Genomic DNA, 12,188 nt, shown 5'->3' with positions numbered 1-12,188 from the left:
ATTTGTAAAGATGTGAAATGATAGAGAAACCAGGAACACTTTTGCATGTCATGAATTTTTGTGTAGAAGGACTTATTTAGGTGCTAGATTAAGTAATTGAGTCAAAGCTTGTTTACTCAGAACCCCACTTCACTCTGGTTAAGATCTCTGATCCTGAATGTCATATAATTCCACTTATATGAATTACCATGAATATGCAAATTCACAGAGACAGAAAGTAGATCAGAGATTACCAGGGGCCAACAGGGGTTGACAAAGGGGTGGTTGTTGTTTAATGGGTAGAGAATTTCTGTTTGGGGTGTTGAAAAAGTTTTGGGAATGGATGATGATGATCGTAGCACAGTATTGCAAATATCATTAATACTGCTGAATAATATACTAGAAATTGTTTAAAATTTCAAATTTTATGTTGTGCATATACTAACATTTTTTTTTTTTAAAAAAGGAAAATGTGGCAATTTTTTTCCCCCCAAATCTCTGCTTTTGGTGATTGGGCACAGTGGTTTATAACCGGGGTGATTTTGCCCCCAAAAGGACACTTGGCAATGTCTGGAGACATTTTTGTTGTTACAGCTGGGGGGTGGGGGTAAGGGAGTCAGTGAGAGAAGGGTGTGTGCAATCAGCATCTAGTGGCTGGAAGCCAGGGATGCTGCTAAACATTGTACGATTCACGGGTCAGCTCCCCACACAGAGAATTATCTTGTCAAAATGTCTGTAGTGCCAAGGTTGAGAAACGCTGAGGAAAACATGGTAGTGAAATCAACACAGAATTGAGAGCCAAGGGCTGAAGACGACCTAAGAGATCCACTTGAAGATTGTGGTCCTCAAATGGCAGTCCTGGCCCATCAGTGTGGTTGACCAGCTGACCTGGGCCCCGGGAAGAACCCCAGACCCCCATAGCATCTCTCCCACATCCCCAGCAACCTCAGATGGCAGGACCTGACATCTGTGAAGGAGATTTATATAATTCCCTGGGCATTTTCACTGCCTCCCCTCCTTAATTGTTGTTGTTGTTGTTGTTGTTATTCATATTATAAGAAGATACAAGTTAATGGTAGCAATTTAAATAGTATGGAAGTGTCAACTAAAATAGTCCCATCTTCTTCTTCAATCCTACCTTCACATTGCTGACATAATATTATTCAAGTGGAGTTTTCTTTCCTATTGCCCCTGAATTCATGGCATTACTCTGAATTTTTTTTCATTAAAAAATATATGGTGGCTGTATTTCCTGCTTAAATCATATAATTGTAATTTTTAAAGGCAGTACCATAATTTATTCAATCATTCCTCTCTTCTGTCAACCAACATGCCTTGCTTCTAGCTTTTTGCTATTACAAATGGTACAACAATAAATATTTTTATATAGAGAGTTTCAAGTACTAGTATTCTTATTTCTGCCAAGTTCCTGAATGGGGTGGTGTGGACAAAGATTATGTATTTTTTAACTCTAAAAATTACTGCTGAATTACTTTAACAGTTGTAGTGGTATAGCACCAATAAGTTACAGGCCCATTTCCTTGCAATCTTGCAGTTAAAGTTGTTAGTCATAGCATCTAATATATCTTTGTATAAAATTCTTCTATTTACTAGTTAGGCTGAGCATTTCTTTTTTAGTAAATAGACTACTAATGTTTTTCCATTTTTTTTTGATTTAGTGATTTTTTCTGTTTCCTACTAATCTGTAAGAATTCTTTTCATATGATTGATATTAGTGCTATGTCAGTTATATATTGCAAATATTTGTTTCTGTCTGTTGATTTACTCTTAGCTTTGCTTATGGTGTCTTTTATTTGGAAGTAAGTATCTGTGAGTCTTTTCTTACACAGCGTCTAAGTTTTGTGTCCTATCTTGAAAGGCCCAATCCATCCTAACATTATAAAATTGCACCCTATAGTTTCTTATATTACATATGCATACATGTGAACTGTGCGTATGTATATTAAAACATGTGTCCTTTTAATCCAGACTTTATGTTTATGTATGATGTGAAATGAAGGCCTAATTCCATTTTCTTCAAAATGGAAAACCAATTACCACAAAACCAGGAAAAGCCCATTCTATCCCCACAGAATTGAAATATGATCTTTATCAGATACTAAGTTCCCATAACAGCAGTGTTTGTTTCTGTACACATGATTCTGTCCTGTTAACTATTTTTTGCCTGTGCCAATTGGTAAGTTTTAACCCTTATAACTTTAAGTTTTGATAGCTAATAAGGCAAAGTGCTCTTGTTTTAAAAATGTGTACCTTTTCCCCCAAATCTCATGTCATCCTTTCTTATTTTTTCCTCAGATTGAAGTAAAGAATAAACTTGTCCATTGGAGCTTTGAACATTTAAGGTAAAGATTAATTTGAGAGTAATTGATATCTTTACAATATTGATTCTTACTGTCCAGAATCATGACCGGTCTTTTTTTCTTCATGAAGATATTTTCATGAGCCTGAATAAAGTTTTGTTATTTTCATCTATGTCTTGCATATTTTTCATTGATTTTGTTTTTAGCTATTTTACAGTTCTGCTGATGTTTAAGTGGAATTTTATTTTTTGCCATTATCTTTTCTACTTACCTATTATTGGTCTTGAGAGAAGGTTGTTCATTTTTGAATTTTGATGTTTTGTTTTGTGGTCTGATTGAACTCTCTTATTTGTTTTAATATTTTCCCAGTCTTTCCCATAGATTTTTAGATATCTTAGATAACCATCTTTTCCACAAATAATATAATATTTGCCTTTTCAAGTCTAGTATTTATATCATTTATTTATTGTCTTATTGTAGTGACTAATGCCTAGTAAATATTTTATCCCATGGTAGTAATGATAGTAGGTATTCTTGTCTTATTCTTGAGTTGAAGTGTGTCTGATGTCCATCATCAAGTATATTGATAGCTAAATATCGCCTTCATCAAGTTAAGGAAATTGTCTTCTACTTTATAAAAGAAAATTAGACTTTTTCAGATAATATATCAGCATAGCTTGAGATAATCACTATATTTTTATCTTCCATTTATGAAGTTGCTAAATTATATTTTAATGTTCTTAATTTTGAACATCCTCAGGTTCCTGAGATAAACGTTATGCGGCTACAATCCTTTTTATTTTATTATTTTACTAAAATCAATATACTGTTTATGAAGTTTTTTTTACATTTATATTCATGACTTAGACTGATGCAGAACTTCCTTTCCTGTGCTCTGTCTAATTTTGATATTGGGGTTCTGTTGAACTTGTCATCATGAGTCAGAAAATGGACATTTTTCTTTGTTATGAAATATTTTAAGTAATAGAAAACAACCCATCTCATCTACATTTACAAATATAGAGGTAAACCTTACATAGTGTTCTCATGTTTGCAACATTTATCATACTTACAGCTAAACCCTCCTTCTAATTTCTACTATTATTTGGTTTTTTCATTTTTTTCTTGATCGTATTTGCCATAAGTTAGTCTCTCTTGAAGTAATAATCCCTTGCTTTTATTGATTAATTAAACTAATTGTTTTCTATTTTAAATCTATGTATCCATGTGGGATTTTATCATTCTAATGCTTCCTATTTTTGGTGTGGAGCCTTTTTTGTTGTCGTTAGCTTTTAGAGTTGTGTGCTTAGTTCCCTTGTTTTCAACTCTTTCTTTCTGTGAAATCCCAAATCAGTAGCATATTGGTAATACTCCTAGATTTTGATATGTGATGCTTTTAGTGTTATTACTTTATAAGTAGTCTGTAATATCATTTATGAATTTCTTTTTAATTTAAGACTAATTTAGAAGATGTTTAAAAATTTCCAGTGGATAGATTTTAATTTGGCCATTTTTTGTTGTTAATGTTTATTTTATTGCATTATGGCTGTGGAATATGGTTTGCATGATTTCTACTATTAAAAAATCTTTTGAAAATATTTTTGTGGTCTAATATATCACCAATGCCATAAATGTTCCATGGGCATTTGCAAAGAATATTTATTTTGCTTCTTTTTAAATAAACTTCACCATATATTTATCAAATCAGGCATGTTAATTATATATTATATTATATTCAAATGTTCATTATTTTGGCCTAATTCTTCTATCAATTCTGGGAGTAATAGTAAATGATATTATGATGTTAGTATTTGTCAATTTCTTTATGGATTTCAATCAGCTTTTTTTTTTCAATGTAATTTGATAGTCAAACATTAGATGCACTCAATTTATAACCTCTTTATACTCTTTGTCTTATTCAGTGCTTCTTGTCTTGGCTGAATATGGTTGCCACTCCTGCTTAATTTTATTAATATCTGCCTACTGTATCATTGGCCAACCCTTTATATTTGATCTTTTGAATTGTGTTGTTGTAGGTGTATCTCTTGTATATATACCTGGATTTTACTTAAAGAAAAACCTAATCTGAAATTCTCTATCCTCAAATTGGGAACTTTATCCATTGTCATTGTTCTAGTTTGCTAGCTGCCAGAATGCAATATACCAGAAATGGAATGGCTTTTAATAAGGGGAATTTAATAAGTAGCTAGTTTACAGTTCTAAGGCCTAGAAAATGCCCCAATTAAAACAAGTCTATAGAAATGTCCAATTTAAGGCATCTGGGGAAAGATACCTTGGTTCAAGAAGGCCAATGATGTTCAACGTTTCTCTCTCAGCTGGAAGGGCACATGGCAAACATGGCTGTGTCTGCTAGTTTTCATGTGGCTCTACCAAAAGGACTCTCTCCAAAATGTTTCTTCTTTTAAAGGATTCCAGCAAGCAACTCCACCTTCAGTGGGTAGAGACATACCTCCATGGAAATCATCTAATCAAAAGTTACCACCCACAATTGGGTGGGTCACATCTTAATGGAAACAATCAAAATACTCCCAACCAGCAATATTGGATGAGGATCAAAGGGCATGGCTTTTCTGGGGCCCACCACAGATTCAGACCAGCACAGTCATTTACTGGAAAAACTGAAACATTTAGCCTCATCTGACAACCCTGCCTGGTTTCCTATTTTTATATAAATTATCTTTTTCTTTTCCTAGATTGAATTTCTTTATTTTTATTTTTTGTCTACTGCTTTGAAATTTATGTATACGATTACTATTCATCTAGGGTTTATGCTTATTTTTAATAACATATTACAATATGTTCTCTTTTATCGATTTTAAAGATTAAACAATATCCCTCACTTTCTTCACAAGTCTTGTGAAACTTTCCTTCTTCCCTCTTTTCTACTCCTAATTTTTCTGTGTTGACATAGTCAGAAATTTTATTTCAATGCTGTGATTGTTTTTTCTACATATTTTTCTATGTAAGGAATTGTCTCTTAATAATTGGATTAAGATATAAAGTACCTATATGAGTAATTATTATTTTGATCAAATTGTATGTTTTATGGTATCCTAACTTATTGCTTCTTGAATCTCATTCCTTTCTTCTTTTTGGATTCATTTTAAATTTTGTTGGCATATACTCAAATAATTTTTTAGAAAGGTTTTAGGGGTGGGACATTTTCTGATTCCTTGAATGTCTGTAAGTGACTATTTTGTTCTCTCCCATTTTGTTGTTAGACTTAGGAAATCAAGGTTACAAATTGTATTACATCTAAACATTGAAGATAGTTCTCTACTATATTTTAGGATTATATTTTGATTATTTGGGGGGAGAAAAAATGAAAGTTCAGTAATTTGTTCAGTTGTCTAGCTACTATCTTAGGCACAGTGTTAGGCTACAGAAATTCAGAGAAAGTAACATTGATATATAAATGAATCTCTATAGAGGAAAAAGAGAGTGATGAATTGGTTTAGAGGTAGCCTTCATCTCAGAGGAAACATTTAAGATGGATAGTGAAATAAAAGCAGAAATTTACTAGAGAGTTTATAATCTTATCTACTTCATATTCTGGTTCTTATATTAAAGAATTAGATAGAAATTAAAAAAAATTTTCCTCTGAAAATCAATAAATATATTCTTTACAGTATCAAAGTGTGATAGTTTGAAGTTTTATGTACTCCAGAAAAGATCGTGTTCAGAAAAGATCAACTAATCCGTTCCTGTGGGTGTAGACCTATTATATGTGGGACCTTTTGATTAGGTTATTTCAGTTGAGGAGTGCCCCATGGTAGGTCTTAATCTTCCTACTGAAGTCCTTTATAAGAGGATAAATGCTCCTGGAGAAACTAAGAGATTAAATTAAATTAAATTTAAAGAATTTAAATTTAAATTCTTTGAATTTAATGCCCCTAGAGAAGCTGAGAGATAGAGCAACCAGAAGCTGAAAGCAATGAAACCTGGGAGAGAAGGATCAGCAGATGCCACCATATGCCTTCCCATGTGACAGAGGAGCCCAAGTTCCCCAGTAGCCAGCCTTCAGAGTCCAGGTATTCATCTGTCAATACCTTGATTTGGACATTTTTCACAGCCTCAGAACTGTAAACTTGCAAGCTAATAAATCCACATTGTAAAAGCCAACCCATTTTTGGTGTATTGCCTTCTGGCAGCTTTAGCAAGCTAAAACACTATTCCCCTTAGATTCTCTAAGACAGGGATTGGCAAATGAATGCCCACCACCTGTTTATATAAAGTTTTATTGGAACAACTATGCTCATTCATTTGGTTTTGTCTGTGGCTGCTTTCAGACAAGTCCTACCAGAGCTGTGTTGAGTAATTGCAGCAGAGACTGCATAGCTGACAAGGTCGAAAATATTTACAATCTGGTCTTTTACAGAAAATGTTTGTTGACCCTTGCTCAGGCCATAAATGACAAGGGCGCCCCTAAATGTTTCTACCAGCCAATGAAGGTAGGAGACAGCAGCAAATCTTTACTTCCCCAAGGTATCCAATGACTATATTGATATATGTTCAGAAACCCAGTGCACCCATATTTTATATTGAAAGAAATTGTAGATTTTATCTCTTAATCACAGTAATTGACAATAATACCTTGCATGCTACATTATTTCCTTCTTTTAGTTTTGTTTCTTTCTTCTTGTGTTCTAGGAAGTTGTGCAATTCGGCATTCCTGCTTTCATTTCTTTGCATGATGTGAGGAAAACTGGCATATTCTCTAATGTGCTGTTGTTTGGGCTTGGGCTGTTGATTGCTTTTGGCCTAGGCACTGTGCAGAGCTCCAAGGATTGGCTTTGTGATGCTGCCTGGCAAAGCGGAAACATTTTGCGAAATTTCACAAATGTCACACACACCCGCAAACACACACATTGTAAATTGCAAAAATTCTCCCCCTTGGCACCAATTTTTCCCAGGTTTTTGTTCTTTTTGTTCTTCACAATAAATCTTACACTGCCTTCAGCCATACTTATGTATGTACTTTAGTGGGTTGATTTGCTTTTGCTTTTTTGATAAAAACTTACCCTGAAAAAGGTTGGTTTCTAATGTGTCCTGAGTGTTTTCCCTTCCTCAAAAATTTAATATGATGTTATTTCAAAGAGAAAGAAGCTTTATTTCAGGCTCAACTGTTCCTGTAGACAGAGATCTGATCCCAGATTTGACTCCCACCAATATCCATTTTTCAAGATGGGATCTAAGGAAATGGACCTTTCTGCTAAGCTTCTGAACCCAAGTGAAACATAAGGGAGTTGAGTCCAGATAAAACAAGGGCACATCAAAACATTTACTTTTGTGTCTGAGTTAAAGCATCTAAGAAAGTATAGCAAGATTGGTTTTTCTTAGTAAAAATTCTTCTCTTTTATATTTTAGTACATTTTCCTTCATAGGAAGCTAAGAGCACTTTACACACTCATCGTCAGTGACCTTAAAATGAGGAACTGATATTATCCCCACTGAGTCATGGATGACATTAAAGCATGGAGAAGAAAGCTTTTGCTTGAGGTCAGTAAAGATGTCATTAGGGTCCTTCGGCTAAATTTTGTGTGTGGGGTCTCTGTTCTAAGCATCCTTCCATTTTCAGAATATGCCCCTGGCTTAGGAAAATTCTTCAAATTTGACTCCCCAAATTTTCATCTCTCTTCTAGCTTCCAGTTCTACTTTATGGTTTCCTGGCACCCTAATTTCTCAGACATTACTTCTGGCATGGCACACACCCTTCACCCATTCAGCTTAAATCCAGGGTCGTTACACCTGTGAGCTGCCATCCCAAGCAATCACGATTAGGCAGGCTTGGCCATCCCATGCACTGAGTGGTGCAGTTCCAGGATTCAGACCTCTCAGGGTAACAGTTGCTGGGCAGCAGCATGCTCCGGGGAGTGCAAGAGCAACCAGGCCAAATGGGACAGGCTCTGCCATACCATGTGAAACACATCAACTTTACTGGCGAGCAGACAGTGCAATGGAGAAACTCTAAGGAGAAAAAATGTGTCTTTATTTTGTCAGTTACAGATCTGGTTTTCCTTATATGCCACTAACTATTGGAGGGAAAAGAAACTAAATGTTTGATTCAATAATTTGAATAGAAATTTGAGGTGATGCTGGGTGTTCTGAGATAATTGCTCAGACTCTCTTACTTAAGTGAAAGAGTTTGGGTGCCTGGACTTGAATTGTGGCTTTGCCTCTGAGTAGTTCTCTGACCCTGGACAAGTTCTATGACCATCCTGAGCCTCCATGTCCTCACGTGTGCCAACCACAATGGGAGTCACTATCCACATATGACTATTTAAAGTAATTAAAATTAAGTGAGGTTAATAATTCAGGTCTCAGTTGTACTAGCAATATTCCCAATACTCAGTAGATGGTGAGCATAAAATAGAATATTTTCATGACAAAGTTCTATTAGACAGCACTAGTCTCTATCACAAGGCTATCATGAGGAGTAAATGTGTTAATGCATCTAAATTGCTTGGAGAAACACCTGGCACATAGAACATGCTCAGTTTTATTATTACTATTATTATTACTATTACTATTATTATCATTATCATCTCCATCATTGTTTCTTCCCCACCTCTCACTACATTTCCTCTTCAAAATGGTGACTGGGTCTACTGGGGAAGGATGGCCTTAATCCTCTTCCCAATTACTAGTATTTGTTCTAATGCTTTATTTCCTTGCCACATTGAGAGGGACATCTTTTTTAAAAAAAGACACCATAGCTACCAGTGAGGGCTTTAGAGTCAGATTGCCTGTTTTTGAATCTCAGACCTGTAATTCTAGTGTCGAGAAAATGTTCAAATTAAGGCATACAGAGAAAGATACCTTGGCTCAAGGAAGGGTGATCTGGGAAGGCACGTGGCTGGCATCTACTGGTCCTTGTTCCCGTCCCGTTGTTTCCAGCCTCTGATGCCAGTGGTTTCCTCTCTAAGCGTCTGTGGACATTCACTTAGCTGCTCTGGGGCAAAGTCTGGGTTTCATCTCCTAGCTTAGCATCTGCTGGGGCCGGAAATTTCTTCTCTTCAGGTTCTGGCTGTTTCTGTGAGTCCTTTCTTAACACCCAGGCTATTTCTGTCTCAATCTCCAAACGTCTACATCAGTCCTGTCAGCTCTGAAGTGACTGTTCTCCAAGCGTCTGCATCTGTGTCAGCTCTAAACTCTCTCCAAAATGTTTCCTCTTTTAAAGGGCTCCAGTAAACTAATCAAGATCCTCTTGGGATGAATAGAGTCACATTTCCATCTAATCAAAAGGTCATACCCACATTTCTACATGTCACATCTTGATGGAGATAGTCTACTTAAAAGTTTCCACCTTATAATGTTGAATCAGGATCAAAAGAAACAGCTGCCCCCCACAAGATTGGATCAGGATTAAACATGGCTTTTCTAACATACATATTTTCAAACTGGCACAATGGGTGTGATTTTTAGTATTATAATGAGGTATAGATGACTTATAGGTTAAAGGCTAAGCTACTGTGCATGTTAGGTGGGCCCGCCTTAGTTACATCCAGTTTTGGTTATCAAGATAACTTTGGACTTGGGGTGGATTAGTTCTGAGCTGACCACGACTATTCATTAACAAACATTAGGGGTTATCTTTAGTGATCACAGGACTCTAAAGTTGAAAAACTGGATAAATGTGTAAAGTTAAGGTTAATCACAAGGTTTTCACTATCACAACGGCACAAGATAAAGGTTATACAATCATTATCAGAGTTCAAGGCAGTTGGATTACAGGTCAAAGATTTCAGGTATTTTCTCCTGTCTACTCTAATATATCAGAAAGTAAAAAGGAATATATATATAATAATTCAGTAATCAATCATCTCTTAAATTATAACTTCTTGGTTACAGGCATTTGGGTCTACCAGGGAGGTATGTGGCTCATTTAGCCTTCTGGGGAGTAGAGAAATCAGAGGCTTCCAGTTCATCTGGTCTTAGGGTGTTGTTACCCTTTGTCACTCAGTGACCTCTGGGATGTAATTTGAGGTTGATTTGACTTGTGGTTCAGCAGCTTTCAGCTTGACTGGGCCTATAGCCATTGTGGCTGACTTGGTCTTTCCTTGGCTCTTGCTAGTACTATAGACTCATTGATTCTCTGCCATTCGTTCTCTTTGGTCTCAGACTGTGTGTTCTATTCCCTGCCTGTGCTGCAAGGTCTTTCTCCTCACCATGCCAGGTTCCCAGCAAACAGCTCTTTTCTCCTAAGCCTTCAGTCCCCTTTGGGGAGTTTAGGGAACTTTCAAGTTCCTTCTATGCTGAGGGGTTGATTTTGAGATGACTGTACTACAGGTATATCATAATAGGAAGCAGGGCAAAAAACCCCAGCCCCCATTACTTTCTAATTTTTCTAATATATCATCCTTTTCCTTCAGCGACTTCAAGTGCTCCAGTCCCATCCTAGCAGTGGGACCCACTCATTCTGAAAGAATGAGGTCTTCTAGGCCAGGTCTCAGGAGAAATGAGACTTCTTATCCATATTTCTTTAAGACGATGTTTTTTCCAAAGTGTCCATAGGAGCCTTTATTTTATTTGTTTATTTATTTTTTTGCAAAACAAAAGATATTTATTTGGTTTATTTAAACACACACACAGAGGATGTTCTTAGACAAGCATAATACCCAAGGGTCATCTAGTAAAGACAAATTGCTTTGTACTAATTATTAGCACAATAAAAGTATATCTTTATAAACTGAGAAGTACCAATAAATATTTAAAACAAAAAACAGAAAACCATACATTTTAATAATATAAGAGATTGACTAATAAATTGAAATTCTGTCAAAATATATTATCAGTGAAGTATCTCATTCAGACAGGCCAGAAAAAGAATCCAAATGGTATATTTTATCTCATTCAGACAGGCCAGAAAAAGAATACAAAGGGTATATTTTATATCCAAAGGGTGTATTTTGATTCTGTGTCCTGTTAAAAGTTGTTTTCTCACTTAACATTAATAAATAATATTTAGGAAAGACATATTACAAGAAGAATAGCCTGTCTTAGTCAATTTGTTGTGAGAGAATATCAGCTATTTTTAATGCTTAAATGTTAAGAAGCTGGCAAGTAGAAATGCATTTTGCAATTAAACATGTGGCCCTATACCCATACGAGCCTTTAGATTGTCATCTCCCCTCTGGGCCTGGAGATTCCTTGGTAGGGACTCCACCACCCATCACTTAGTTATGCCTTGAGGTTGGAACTGAGGCTTGGGCATGTGCATCCAGACATAGCAAGTGGTCTTAAGTCCATGGAGTCCATCTTCAAATGGTAACTGCATTCTGAACTAGGGTGGTGGAAATGACAATGAGGGAGGGCTGGAGATGAATGTAGCAGGTACTTTGAAAGTAGAAATAGTTGGTTTAGCAATTTATTGGATATGGAAGCAAAGAGGAGAAGATCTAAGTTTGACTTCAAAGTGTTGAGCCTGGTAATAAAAAAACAGGAGTTTCTATGTTGTCTCACCAGATAGATCAGAAGTTTTTGAAGGATGGGTCCCAAATTGTAGCTATGTAGTATATCTTCACTGATGATGTATTGATGGACTTGTTTCACTAGCTTCTAAGAAGGCAGGTCCAAGGATAATCATAATCTCTAAACATTTATGAGACTGTATATGATAAAAAACTGGATTGAAAATTATAATATGTAGGTAAATAATTTGGACATCTTATTTATAACATCAGTGTTGAGTTTTTCAAATGAAGCCATAAATAATTGAATACAAAATAAAAGTGATTCTCTCAGGAATAATATTATACTTTTTTTTTCCTTCATGGCTTAAGGATATAAATAAGGTACCACATCATTGGTTTAGAATTCAGTGTATATCCCAAGAAGGGGAAGTTGCATTTTTAAAGTAAGGTTGTT

The 12,188-nt window shown here is 35.6% G+C and overlaps 1 long non-coding RNA gene across 7 annotated transcripts in view; it reads left to right on the top strand.

Annotated features, from left to right (window-relative positions):
* The window catches only part of LOC143662569 (uncharacterized), a 198,512-nt gene that overhangs the window by 148,689 nt on the left and 37,635 nt on the right, over positions 1 to 12,188 (top strand). For 6 of the 7 annotated variants that reach the window (XR_013165424.1, XR_013165425.1, XR_013165429.1 and 3 more), the window contains exon 5: positions 2,296 to 2,342. This is a non-coding gene — a long non-coding RNA (uncharacterized LOC143662569). Of the gene's footprint in view, positions 1 to 2,295; positions 2,343 to 6,971; positions 7,277 to 12,188 lie in introns of those variants that run through there. The other variant, XR_013165423.1, reaches the window with a different exon arrangement.

This window comes from Tamandua tetradactyla, chromosome 18 (assembly GCF_023851605.1).
Source record: "Tamandua tetradactyla isolate mTamTet1 chromosome 18, mTamTet1.pri, whole genome shotgun sequence".
NCBI classification, from domain to species: domain Eukaryota; kingdom Metazoa; phylum Chordata; class Mammalia; order Pilosa; family Myrmecophagidae; genus Tamandua; species Tamandua tetradactyla.
The sequence above is the reverse complement of the archived record's forward strand: the minus strand, read 5'-3'. Positions and strand labels throughout refer to the sequence as shown.